Source organism: Medicago sativa, chromosome 8, assembly GCF_051527215.1.
Source record: "Medicago sativa cultivar Bolivia chromosome 8, Bolivia_mono, whole genome shotgun sequence".
Taxonomy (NCBI): Eukaryota; Viridiplantae; Streptophyta; class Magnoliopsida; order Fabales; family Fabaceae; genus Medicago; species Medicago sativa.
In genome coordinates, this window is record NC_140756.1 from 35,663,709 (window position 1) to 35,676,925 (window position 13,217).

Consider the following 13,217-nt stretch of genomic DNA (forward strand, 5'->3'; position numbering starts at 1 on the left):
TCCTTGCACTTTTTTTTGTTTGGCATTGGTCCCTGCAATTTGTTAAAATTTTGCAATTAGTCCTACGATCAAGTTTCTGTTAAAAAAATTAAAAAAAAACCAATGGTTTACCACATGGACCAATTATGACACGCCACATGGCACACTAAAAGACAAAAAATTTGGAATTAAAATATTCCAACTTTTTACTCCCTCCGTTCCATATTAAGTGACACAGTTGACCATGTCACACATACCAATGCATATTTTATACTCCATCCGTCCCAAATTGTATGACGTTTTGGGCATTTCACACATACCTATTAATAAAGACAAAACATTGTCTTGGTGTAGCCTATTTTCTTTCCTATTTTACCCTTCAAGTATTGTAAATATTAAAAAAAAACACGTATATGAAACTGTTAAAACATGGCCCGTAAAATAACTGTAGGCTTTTCTCAATTCAAATCCTCAATAGACATGGAGTGGAGTATTGCTGTATACACATATGGTTTGGCTGAGAAACACGAGTAAAAGACTAAAATACCCTTCGGTAGTTAACTACCGAGGAAAATTAAAACCTCGGCAGTTAACTGCCGAGGAAAACAGACCCTTCTCTTTTCTTCTTCTTCTTCCACTTCAATCCCTTTTTTTTGTTTTTTTCAATACTTCTAACGTAGAACACTTCCCAATTATCCAGAATCCAACTAGCAGTAAATTTGAGTAATTTTCTTCAATAGAAGGCATAGAAATCATCAACAATTAATTTTAGCAATGAATTTTATCCCAATTAGAGTAATTTTCTTCAATTTTCCCAATTAGAGTAATTTTCTTCAATACACCAGTAAATTTTCTTCATGGAAAATTCAATTGAAGGCATAGAAATCATTGCTAAACATAAAAAACTCAACCTAGGAATCATCATAACCTCCAAAACTCAACCTAGGAATCATCATAACCTCCAAAACTCTTCAAATAATAATTTATTTATTTTTTCCAGAAAAAGAATCATAACTCAGTTGGAGGAAGGGGCGAAGGATGATGAAACTTGAAAAAAGAAAGGATCTTGAGATGATTTTGTTGAAAGAATGAACCTTGGATTTGAATTTGAAAGAAAGGAAAAACATAGAAGAGAGTTACACATGCTTTTGTTCAGAAAAAGTACCACTGTCTTCATAATATTGTTTTCCTCGGCAGTTAACTGCCTGCTGCCGGTTTTAATTTTCCTCGGTAGTTAACTAACGAAGGGTATTTTGGTCTTTTACTTGTGTTTCTCAGTCAAACCATATGTGTATACAGCAATACTCCATGGAGGGGGGGGGGGGGGGGGGGGGGGGGGGGGGGGGGCAAGTCAGTCACAATAATCATTTTTGGACATCAGTTACTATATTCTCTCAAATTTAAACACACAACTTGAAAACATGCGTGTATGAGAAAGATCTTATAAGCCAATTTGAAAGGGAGAGAGAGTATTAGGAAAGCGATGGAGTTAAAGATCTCATAAATAGGAAATGAAAGACGGACGAAGAGAAGAAGAAACGAGAGGTATAAAAATGGATAGAGAAAGAAGCCACACAAAGGTAATTTAACTTCACGTACATGCATGTTTTATGTGTCTTTGGTTACCTATTTGTTCCTGTAAAATAAATTGTCTCCTCTCTTCATGATTTTGGGGAGTTAAATTTTCCCTTCCTATCTCACTTTCAACACTTCAACAGTTAGAGTTTTTGTTGATTTTTTTATCTTTCGTCGTTTTTGGACATCAGTTACTATATTCTCTCAAATTTAAACACACAACTTGAAAACATGCGTGTATGAGAAAGATCTTATAAGCCAATTTGAAAGGGAGAGAGAGTATTAGGAAAGCGATGGAGTTAAAGATCTCATAAATAGGAAATGAAAGACGGACGAAGAGAAGAAGAAACGAGAGGTATAAAAATGGATAGAGAAAGAAGCCACACAAAGGTAATTTAACTTCACGTACATGCATGTTTTACGTGTCTTTGGTTACCTATTTGTTCCTGTAAAATAAATTGTCTCCTCTCTTCATGATTTTGGGGAGTTAAATTTTCCCTTCCTATAACACTTTCAACACTTCAACAGTTAGAGTTTTTGTTTATTTTTTTATCTTTCGTCGTTGTAAAAATAAAATTTATTTCAACCTTCTTTGTGTAGTTCAAAATGGTTTTTGTGAGTTTTCACACAAAAAGAAAAGGGATACGTAATACTTTTATGGTCCAACATATGAAGGATATTTTATTTTTAAGCAAACATATGAAGGATTTATATCAGGCCATTATCAACACTCTAAATTGTTTATAGAATGCATTCATCTTCTATAATTATTAATAAAGTATTAGTTCAATTCTATATATGTTCTTGAGAGAGGGAGGGTATGTGAAGTCCACACAAAGTGTATCGTTGGATGTAATTCTTTTCTTACCTTTTTCCTTAATTCAAAGTTTTTTTTTTTTCCTTTTGTCTAGATGTCATTAGGGTGCGTTTGTTTTGGATTTTTTTCCAAAAAAAAAAAATCTATTTTTTCCTTTAAAAAAAATCACTTTTTTCATTTTGAAGTGTTTGTTTAGGATTTTTAGAAAAATCATTTTATCAAAAAAATCTATTTTGACCCTAAAATGAAAAGCTATTAGGATTAGCTTTTTTCAAAATCTATTTTTTTCAACAACAAGGAGGTAACACATGTACAAGTTAAAACTCATTTTTTTTTAAAATGGATTTTTATGAGAAGTAGGTAAACAAAAATAACTTCAGATTTTTTTTAAAATCTCAAAAAAATCTCTAGATTCTTTTAACATAAAATCTATTTTTTTTAAAGCTGAAACAAACGCACCCATATATGTTTGTTTGCACTTAGCATTCCTTTAAAAAATTTGTTCACAACGTCTGTACACATATGGATAAAAAAATATATGACGAACATGAAGACTATAGGTGTTAATTTTTTGTTCTCTTTATCTTCTCAAAGACTCTGTTCAAGGCGCACTTAAGCATATCTGAGACAAATATGGAGAATGTGATCAAACAATAATATTTTCAGTTTTAGAAGTTAAGATATTAGGGATGAGAAAAGACTCTTCTACGGGTAAGTTTTGCATCTCTATTTTTTAATGATGCTTATTATACGTGTTATGGTCTCATTTATTTTCTATTATCATTTGTTAAATGTGAAAAGGAAGAGAAGGTATCGTCGACACCAAAAGACCGATAGAGAATAACTAGAGAGAATAATCGAGAAATGAAAAGAGTGGGCCATGGAGGCCACGTTTTGATTGCGACCTAACTGTATATCCTCACGGAAGTTGCACATAATGATGAAGGAATAGGAGGAGGATTCATCATCGGAGGGAGGGAGGGAGAGGGAGGGAGGGAGAGATCTAGAGAGAGAGAGGTTTGATAAGTGTATTTAATCTCTTATGTTTTTACAATTAATTTTATTCTGCCCTTTCTTGAGTAGACTCATAATTGACGCATTCCATTCTTTTGTTGAATATGTCTAATATTTTGTTTTCAAAGAAAGCGATATGAAAATTAAATTTCATAGAATGGGAATGAGAATGTATTAATGAAGTACATCAATTATTTCATGTTTAACTAAAGAAGTGCATATTAGCAAAAAAAAAAAAAACAATGAATTGTATCAAGTATGCAATTTTTAACTAATTAAGTACATCAATTATTTGAGTTACGAGATATCATATCATTCTTTATTGGTTGTCTTGCTTGGTTGGTTGTATTAAACAATTTTTATTTATGTATTGAGGAATTGTAGGTTTCTTGAATCAAAGAGGGAAGTAGGAGTATAATCAAATTATGTAAATGAGATACAATACAGTTGAAATTACCAAAGGAATGTACAATGAACATTTTAAATTTCTAAGAAGGCAACTAAGAAAGGGGAGGATTAGAGATATTGAAGGATTATAGATTTGAGACCACCTGCAAAAGAAGTACCTGATAATTTCATTGAAAATTATCAAATAAAGAAGCTTCAAGAACCAAGAGAAAGAGTTATATGGTCCATCCTTATAGAGAAAAAATGTAGATATTTAGAGTTTTTGGTAGTATGGAAAGAAGGGTCAAATTTGGAAATTTGATATTTTAAAAATATTCAGCGAGACAAATCTAACGACATGTTATATGATATTATTTATCTTTGTATATTAGTAGAAAAATATGGTCAAAGTAAGTTATGTCAAAATTACACATTTTCAAATGAGTCATCTATTGTGGGACGGGGGGAGTATATGATATTATTTATCTTTGTATATTTCTAAAAAATACAATCAACAATACACATTGTCAACTATTTCATCTAATATGGGACGGAGAGAGTATTATTATTTTATTCATTATTTTTGACTTAAAAATATCATTAGACCCTTCATTACGCACAACATTGCAGCCATAGAAAATCCCAATTTTTTTAACAATATTCAACAATAAAATCAATTCCAGTTTTTTATAATATGTTAACAACAACAATACAAAACATGAAATTAAAGGTTATCGTCGACTCGTCACCGGAAAATCAGCTTCTGCAAAGCGACCCCCTGCTCTCTCCACGGCTTGGGAGACGACGTTGAAAGAAGGGTATGAGTTTTTGTCGTTTAGCAACCTGTTCAATCGGTTCATAGGTAAAGTGCTAAAAAGATGGGATGATGTGGCTAAATATTAGTGGTGTGTGTTAAAAGAGTGTGTTAGAGGGTGTGACCCTAGTATTTCTCAGTAAAATTTAATGGATTAAACTAGTAACTTAAAAATCTAAAGGGCGCATGAGTGTGTTGATGTAACTTATTATCTAGCATCTTTTAAGAAAGAAAAAAAAAACTTATTATCTAACAATAGCATGAGGGTGTTGATTTAAGTTTGATACATGTACTCAATGATGAAAGAAATTGGTGAGACTTTAGAGATTGATGAATTGTAAAGCTGAATTGATTGGTATATTCAACTAATTACTATATATTAATTTTCAATGAAAATTATCTACCATCCATTTGTTGAAAATGAGTCTATTCAAGACAATATGTCGGTCTTTCGTTGGTTTTGATTGACGCTGAGGGACGAAATTGTCATTTTGTAAATTTGAGGATTAAATTAATCGGCCCTTACAATTTGGAGGACAAAAATATGATTTTCTCAAATCACGTTCATTCACATCAATTGATACATGCCTGGAAAAAAGTATGGTTTGGTTTTGAAAACATTGGTTACAATTTGTTGTAACTGATGGCAAAGATGTTAAGTGTTAAAACAGTTACACAAGTAGCCACATGAATTGGACTTATTTTTAACATCTCTAAGCACAATTGGTTGAATACGTGTAACCATACTCCTTACCATGTGATATCATATTCATTTATAGGGATCATATGATAAAGAAATTTTTGCTTATGTATTGGTAAATTCATGCTAGGATAGAGAAATCGAAAATCATGGCTTACATGATGTTTTGCATAACAAAGAATAGTAGAAATATTTTCTCACTGTCAAGAAAACAACATCTAAATACACAAGCAACATAACAAAAAGGTAATAACAGAAAGGTAAACTGACACATTATAGAACACTTTCTGAATAACTAAATTTGAACCAAATAATCCCCCTGTTGAAGAAACATATATTTTATTAAATGTGTAAAGTACAAGGCATTTGAGTAAGAAAAACTTTTATCTGTGATCAATATATGCAATAAACCATACTACTATTTCATTTTTTGTGTAATGTGTTGGATTTTCATGAGACAAATTCTGTAATGCATCAACAGAGGTTACATAACCAAGGTGTCAGTGTCTGTGCGATGCATCTCTAACAATTACACACACAAATTCAACAAAAGAGAAGCTACTAATAAACGGTACTTAAAATCTAGAAGCATAACAAATAATTGCATAAAAAGGGGAATTTACTGAGAACATAATTGTCACAAACCAATAACAAATTCAATGATCAATTTGCATAAAAAGAGGGAATTTTCTGAGAACATAATTGTCACAAACCAAAAACAAATTCAATAATCAATTAATTTACAAGCCAAAACTAAAGAGTCTAGAATTCTGTTTTAACTTTAAGTGTCACTTCAGGGAGGACAACAACCAATTCAGGGAAATATTTTAAGCTAAGCTAGCACATACAAACTAACTAACATCAAACAACATTGGAAAAATCAATATCATTGAATCAATATTAATACATCATTAGAGAAGTAAATTAGAAATGGAATAGTAAATGAAAAAAAAATCAATTTCTCATCAAAGAAGTAAATCTTAATACAAAAGTAACGTATAAAGTTCAATCAAACTTGAGCATAACAGTTAGTTTGATAATACTATACTAGCAAACAAGACGTCCATGACGTTGCAAGAAAATTTTCCTCTTTCTGACACTAAAAAAAAAACCTAATGGAGCGATGATCTTTCTTGATGTCCTTGATAGAGGTTACATAACCAAGGTGTTAGTGTCTGTGCGATGTATCTCTAACAGTTACACACACAAATTAAACAAAAGAGAAGCTACTAATAAAAGCTACTTAAAATCTAGAATCACAGCAAATAATTGCATAAAAATGAGATTTTATTGAGAACATAATTTTCACAAACCAATAGCAAATTTAATGATCAATTTGCATAAGAAATGGAATATTCCGAGAACATAATTGTCACAAACCAATAAGAATCATAAAATCTTATTAACGAAAATTGTATATTCTTTTTTTAATAGCCAAATTTATTGATAACATTTATATGTAAACAAAGATTTTTTAATAGTCAAATTTATTGATAACATTTATATGTAAACACAGATGGCAAGGAATCATGGCATGATATTCAACTGTTGGAAAAAAAATCTCATTAAATGCATATCATTGACTTCAGGAGTAAAGCAAAGGAAAATTCTATGGTGAAGTCGTGAGAATGACTTTTCTGGCGAAATTAACTCTATGGCCAACAAAATTTGTGTTTGGTTTATGTACTTACTGTTGGTTGGTAAGTCCTTGGCATTCTCAAGAAATCTGAAGCCTCCCTCACAACTGTTTGAACTCGCCTACAATTAGGATGGATGCATGTGGTTACAAATAACATTATCGAAGCCATATTACTTTACAAGTCAATATCATCATTTCTCCTTAGAGATGTTCATTTTATTTTCAATAACCACACACATCTAAGTTTCAAATTTACTACATCATGATTTGTCATTTATATGGCTATCTTCAGGTCTACTTGTGACTGTTGACAATGCTTCATTCACATGACAGAATATAGAAACTGTATAGAAACTTTGAGGATTAATAAACAAATTAACAAAAAGGGCTTGTACATAAAAGCTGAATCAGGGAAGATGCAGGAGACAAAGTTGAGTAAAAGAACCATGAAAATTTAAATAAAAAATGCATGTCATCTGCAGAAACTAGTTCATATTGAGTAGTAACCAATTCAATAATACACTTATCTTTAATCTATTGTGTTTGTGTATATTGTGCATAAAGTTTAGTCTTAGAGTGGTCTATCAGCAGGACAATAGCTGACATGACATTAACGATTATACTATTGGCTAAACAAAATAACTTTTTCAAAAAAGTCAGTTTTCTGACTGCACCATAGAAGTGCCCTAAAGCAAATCAATCACATAAAGCCTTGATTTATTTACCATGACAATATATCTCTGTCTTTTCTAATATTGCTAATATGGTTGTTGGTGCCTCATTTGTATATATACACATTGTATACTCTTTGTACATAATCATCAAAAACAAATATCAATAAAAGTAATTCTAAAATTTCATTAAATACAATAAGGTAGCAAGGAACTCACAGACTCCTATAAATCAAACACGCATATAGTAGCTTTTCTAGCACTACCTACCAACAAAAAAAACCCAACAAAATGCACCAGTAGAAAGTGCACATGAAAGAAAACATCCCCCAATACACGCCCCACCCACACTTAGTTGATAGCACCACTCACCACCCCATCCTCTTCCAGCTTCCACTTCCACCAATCCACCCCCTCCCCCACCTCCACCAGAATAAGCACGTCCTTAAGCTGTTGCTCTAGCCCAAATTCCCACACAAATAAACCTCGACGCCACTCAAACTTCCACCCCCCCCTTCGGGACTATCTTGCCACACTTCCTCCACCTTCGTATAGGTGATGAGTCATAGATAGCATTATTTATTGCCTTATTTAGTTTAGTTTTATTTTAGATTTGATTTTATTTTATTGCATTTTATTTTAGTTTAGAATATTTTACTTCAAATTGTGTTTTATTTTATTTTAGGAATAAATATATGGTGGAAGGTGTCTTGGAGCAAAAGAAAGAGGACTGGAGCAAAATACAGCGCAAGAATACGAAGATACGGGGCAAAAATACAATCCCCCTTACCAGAAGCTTGGCACGGCCCGTGCCAACATGTGGCACGGCCCGTGCCCGTCCCCAGAACCACTTTTGCTGCTTTTCTTCAAGGCCAAGTTACCCTGTTGCAGCTTTACCGTTTTATCCTTTTAGTTGCTTAGTTTCTAAGTCGAATGTAAAGCTATAAATAGAGTAGCTCTCCACCATAAACAATCATCCTTTACTTTGTTTATTTCAAGTATTATTTTAATAAAAGTCTTTATTTTCCTTTTACTTTCCTTGCAATTTATTTTACCGTATTTCTCTCTTCTTCCTCCATGTCTACGATGAACATGAGTGAGTAGACTTCTTAGTCTTAGGATTATTGGGGAGTCTAATGACTCAATCCTAAACAAAACATGTCTAAACCCTAATTTCTATGTAACCCTAATTTCTAATCTAGATTCACCGTCTTAACGTGGATTAACAATTATCAAACTGTGGAAGCGAAAGCGGAGGGTTTGATAATCGTTAATCCATCATCCCAAACATCAATTCATAAAGCGAGAGCGGAGCTTTGATGTTGGAACAAGTGAATCTAGACAATAGTTGCAAAACAGTGAAATAGTCTTTGCAACTATTGAGACAAAGAGTAGTTTCAATCCTCTATGCATCTTCTAGTAATCATGTCAGTGAAATAGGCTTGGTTGCTAGAAGTAAACTCTCACCGGACTTTCATCGGAAAGGTGAGGGGCTAAGGGAAACCGGTCTTTAGAAATTAGTGTGTAAACCATGAAATTAGAAGTTTAGGTTTTGTCAAGTGAAGGATTAGTTATTAAGATGAACCAATGATCCTAAGACCCCTTTATTATTATTGTTTTTACCTTCAGCAATCAAACCCTTTCTAATCAACTTTCTCTCCTCTAATCATTCATTAAAAGTTAATTAAATTGACCAACTCCCTAGCGGAACGATACTCTACTTACTACTATTACTTCGATAGGCCGTGCGTTTGCGGTTTGGCTCTATCAAGTTTTTGGCGCCGTTGCCGGGGAGTTAACTAATTTGATTAGCTTTTTCTTAGTGATTAGAATTCTCTCTTCTTCTTTCTCTTTTCTTTTTATTTTTACCTTTTTATTTTTCTGTTATCGTTAACTTCTTGGGTTCTCAACCTTGTATGCGAAGAACTAGAAATCAAGCGGTATTCATACCCGAGATCGAAAGGTTCTTACATAGAAGGAGGAGAGCAGCACAAAATAACACCGCCATGGCCAATCGCACTCTCAAAGAGTATGCAACGCCGTCTACGGCTGAGCCACAAGCTGTTATTGTGTACCCAACGGTTGAGGATGACAACTTTGAAATCAAGCCTGCCCTACTTAACTTGGTGCAGCAAAACCAATTCTCGGGATCCCCCACAGAGGATCCCAATCTTCACATCTCTGTTTTCCTACGAATTAGTGGAACCATGAAGGAGAACCAAGAGGCCGTAAGACTTCATCTCTTTCCCTTTTCCTTAAGGGATAGAGCTAGCGCTTGGTTCCATTCCCTCGAAGTCGGTTCCATTACTTCATGGGATCAGATGAGGCAAGCATTCCTTGCCCGTTTCTTTCCACCATCTAAAACCGCTAAACTTAGAGACCAAATCACACGGTTCAATCAAAAAGATGGGGAATCTCTCTATGAGGCGTGGGAGCGTTTCAAAGAAATGCTAAGACTTTGTCCCCACCATGGCCTAGAGAAGTGGCTTATAGTCCACACTTTTTATAATGGCTTGTCTTATACCACTAAGATGTCTGTTGATGCAGCTGCAGGTGGAGCACTTATGAACAAAAACTACACGGAGGCGTATGCCCTAATTGAAGACATGGCTCAAAATCATTACAAATGGACCGACGAGAGAGCCATCTCTAGTTCTTCATCCTCCAAAAAGGAGGCAGGTATACACGAAGTCTCTAACTATGATCACCTTGCTTCTAAAATTGATACACTAACTGAAAAACTTGAAAAATTCAATGTTAGTGCTATCAATTCTGCATCTACTCCTTCTTGTGAAATATGTGGTATAGCTGGTCATGCTGGTGTTGATTGCCAACTAGGTAGTGCTACTAATGGTGTTGAGCAAATGAATTATGCTCAATACAACCAAGGGATGCGACAAAATCAAAATTTTTATAAAAACCAAAATCTCTATGGACAAGTAGCACCACCCGGTTATGCAAACAACCAAAGATTCACTCAAAAATCCAATTTGGAAATTTTGTTGGAAAATTCTATTGCCAACCAAAACAAACAACTTCAAGAACTTAAAAACCAAACTGGATTTCTGAATGATTCTCTTTCCAAGCTCAATACCAAGGTTGATTCTATTGCTACTCACTCTAAAATGCTTGAAACACAAATCGCCCAAATAGCCCAACAAGTGGCTACATCTTCCCAAACACCGGGAGTCTTTCCTGGTCAAACCGAAGCCAACCCCAAAGCCCAAGTTAATGTCATATCTTTTAGGGGTAGTAAATTAGGCGAAACTTTTGCTAAGGTTAAAAACATTGGGAAAGAAAATGTCAAGCCCTTAGGTGATAAAGTTGTGATAGAAGAAGCTAAACCACTTGAAGAAAACAAAACTCCATCCCCCTTAAATCCCGAAAAGCTTAAATTAGAGGGTAAATTTGAAAAATTTGTTAACATACTTAGGAAGATTTGCATTAAACTTCCCTTTGCTGAAGCTTTGTCTAGGATGCCTCTTTATGCCAAGTTTTTAAAGGAAATTTTTTCAAAGAAAAGGGCTATAGAGCATAATGAGACAATAGCCTTGGCTAAGGAAACTAGTGCAATCATCCAAGAAGCACCCCCTAAGCTTAGAGATCCAGGTAGCTTTGCCATACCATGTGAAATTGGGAATGAATCCATAAACAAAGCCTTATGTGACTTAGGAGCTAGTGTTAGTTTGCTGCCTTTGTCTCTGCTTAAAAGGATAGGGATAGGAGAGTTGAAACCTACCGAGATGGAATTAAAAATAGCTGATCGTTCTACCATGAAACTTGTAGGATTTGTCGAGGACATACCTGTTAAGATAGAGGGGATATACATCCCCACTGATTTTGTAGTCGTTGACATTGAAGAGGACGATGACGTCCCTATAATCCTAGGTAGACCGTTCCTCGCAACTGCAGGAGCCCTCATTGATGTTAAACTTGGTAGGATCGTCTTTCAAGTGAGTGATAAGATGGTAGGATTTGAGTTGGAAAACGTTATGAAAGGTCCCGCTCTTTACTCTTGTTGCATGCTTAACGATCATGTTGTGAAAGAACGTTTTATAGCGCCATCTACACAACATGATATCTTTGATCCATTCTAAGGACTCTTTCTAACCGTCAAGCTAATGACATTAAAAGAGCGCTTCGTGGGAGGCAACCCACGCATTTAATTGTTTTTGTTTTGTTTTTCTTTGTTTTAATTTGTTTTGTAGGTAATTGTCCAAGTATGATTCGAGAAAAATCAAGAAAATGAAAAATTTTGAAGTCCCTCTGACCAGAGTGTTGGCACGGCCCGTGCTGGATCTGGCACGGCCGTGCCAGTGTTTTTGAAGAAAAGAAGGTTGGGAGCCACAGAAAGTTGGCACGGCCCGTGCCAAGGTTGGCACGGCCGTGCCCGTGTTCTGGCCTTTTTAAACCAAATTTTTCTTCTTCTTCTCCATTCATTCTCAAAACACAAACCTCTCTCTACCTTCAAACTTCTCTCTAAACCTCCATAACCTTCAAACCTTCAAACCTCCATATCTCACTCAAATCTTCATCAATCTACTCCATTTTTTCACCAATCAATCACAAACTTCATCCAAAACAAAAATCACCAATCAAAAACAACTTTCATCCACCCAAACCCATAATTCACCAAAACCCTAATCCTCCATTAACCCTATCCCCAAAACCACCAAAACTTATCTAATCTACACATCTAAAACCATAAACTTCACTCAAACATCAACCCCATTCCAAAACCAACCCTTTCCACTCAAATTCTCATCAAAACCCTAACCTTCACCAAAACCCCAAAGTCAAACCAAGGTCAAAGTTCTAATGGCTTCACGAAGGAGCGGGAAGGAACCGGCAACATCCTCCGGAGGACCACCGTCAAAGAAAAGAGCACCGGCAAAGAATCATGGCATCACCTTCAAGGATAACAACCAAAAAGAAAGGTATAAAATCCTTATCTCTAAACCTTTGCATCCTTGTAGGTACCCTCATCCTCCTACTATGAATACTTTAGGGATTCGGGACAATGCTTTTGAATTGCTGAATAGATTAGGATGGGGTGAGCTGCTTAGTCCTATGAGAGGGTATGAAAATTTTACTTATGAGTTTTTAAGTTCTATACAATTCACGAAAGATAAGTTGAATTTAGATGACCCCGATCATAGAGTCTCCTTCCGGCTTTTGAATATTGATTACGAGATGTCCCTTGAAAACTTTTGCAATGAAATGGGCTTCGCAAATGCGGGGTTCATCCATGACTCTTGGAATCAAGCTCTAAAGCCGGAAGACTATAACCCTGCTAGCTTTTGGACACGCATCACCGGTAGAAACCAATATGTTCCACGATCCAACAAGGCTAGTAACATCCACAACCCAGTCCTTAGGTACCTTCAGCGAGTAATGGCTTGTACCATTTGGGGTAGGAAAGAAGTAGGAACATGTAGGACGGATGAAATCTTTATGCTTTGGGCTATGCTTACTAATAATCCCGTGAATACTTGTTTTTACATACTTGACTACCTCGCATCAATAGGAACTAAGCCTAATCTTGTAGCTGACATAGTGGTGGGAGGTGTTATTACGTTCATTGCTAGGAAGTTTGGAGTGAGCGAGGAGGAGGGGATAAA

General features: G+C 34.9%; 1 long non-coding RNA gene and 1 other non-coding gene across 2 annotated transcripts; one reads left to right on the forward strand and one right to left on the reverse strand.

The window, feature by feature from the left end:
• The first annotated feature begins 1,734 nt into the window (after positions 1 to 1,734).
• On the forward strand, positions 1,735 to 3,330 carry LOC146898795 (uncharacterized). Its single transcript, XR_015022712.1, has 3 exons — positions 1,735 to 1,944; positions 2,966 to 3,082; positions 3,173 to 3,330. It is a non-coding gene; the product is annotated as an uncharacterized LOC146898795 (long non-coding RNA).
• A 6,635-nt stretch (positions 3,331 to 9,965) lies between these two features.
• Positions 9,966 to 10,072, reverse strand: LOC146898796 (small nucleolar RNA R71). Its single transcript, XR_015024288.1, has one exon. It is a non-coding gene; the product is annotated as a small nucleolar RNA R71 (small nucleolar RNA).
• Between the last annotated feature and the right edge of the window lie 3,145 nt (positions 10,073 to 13,217).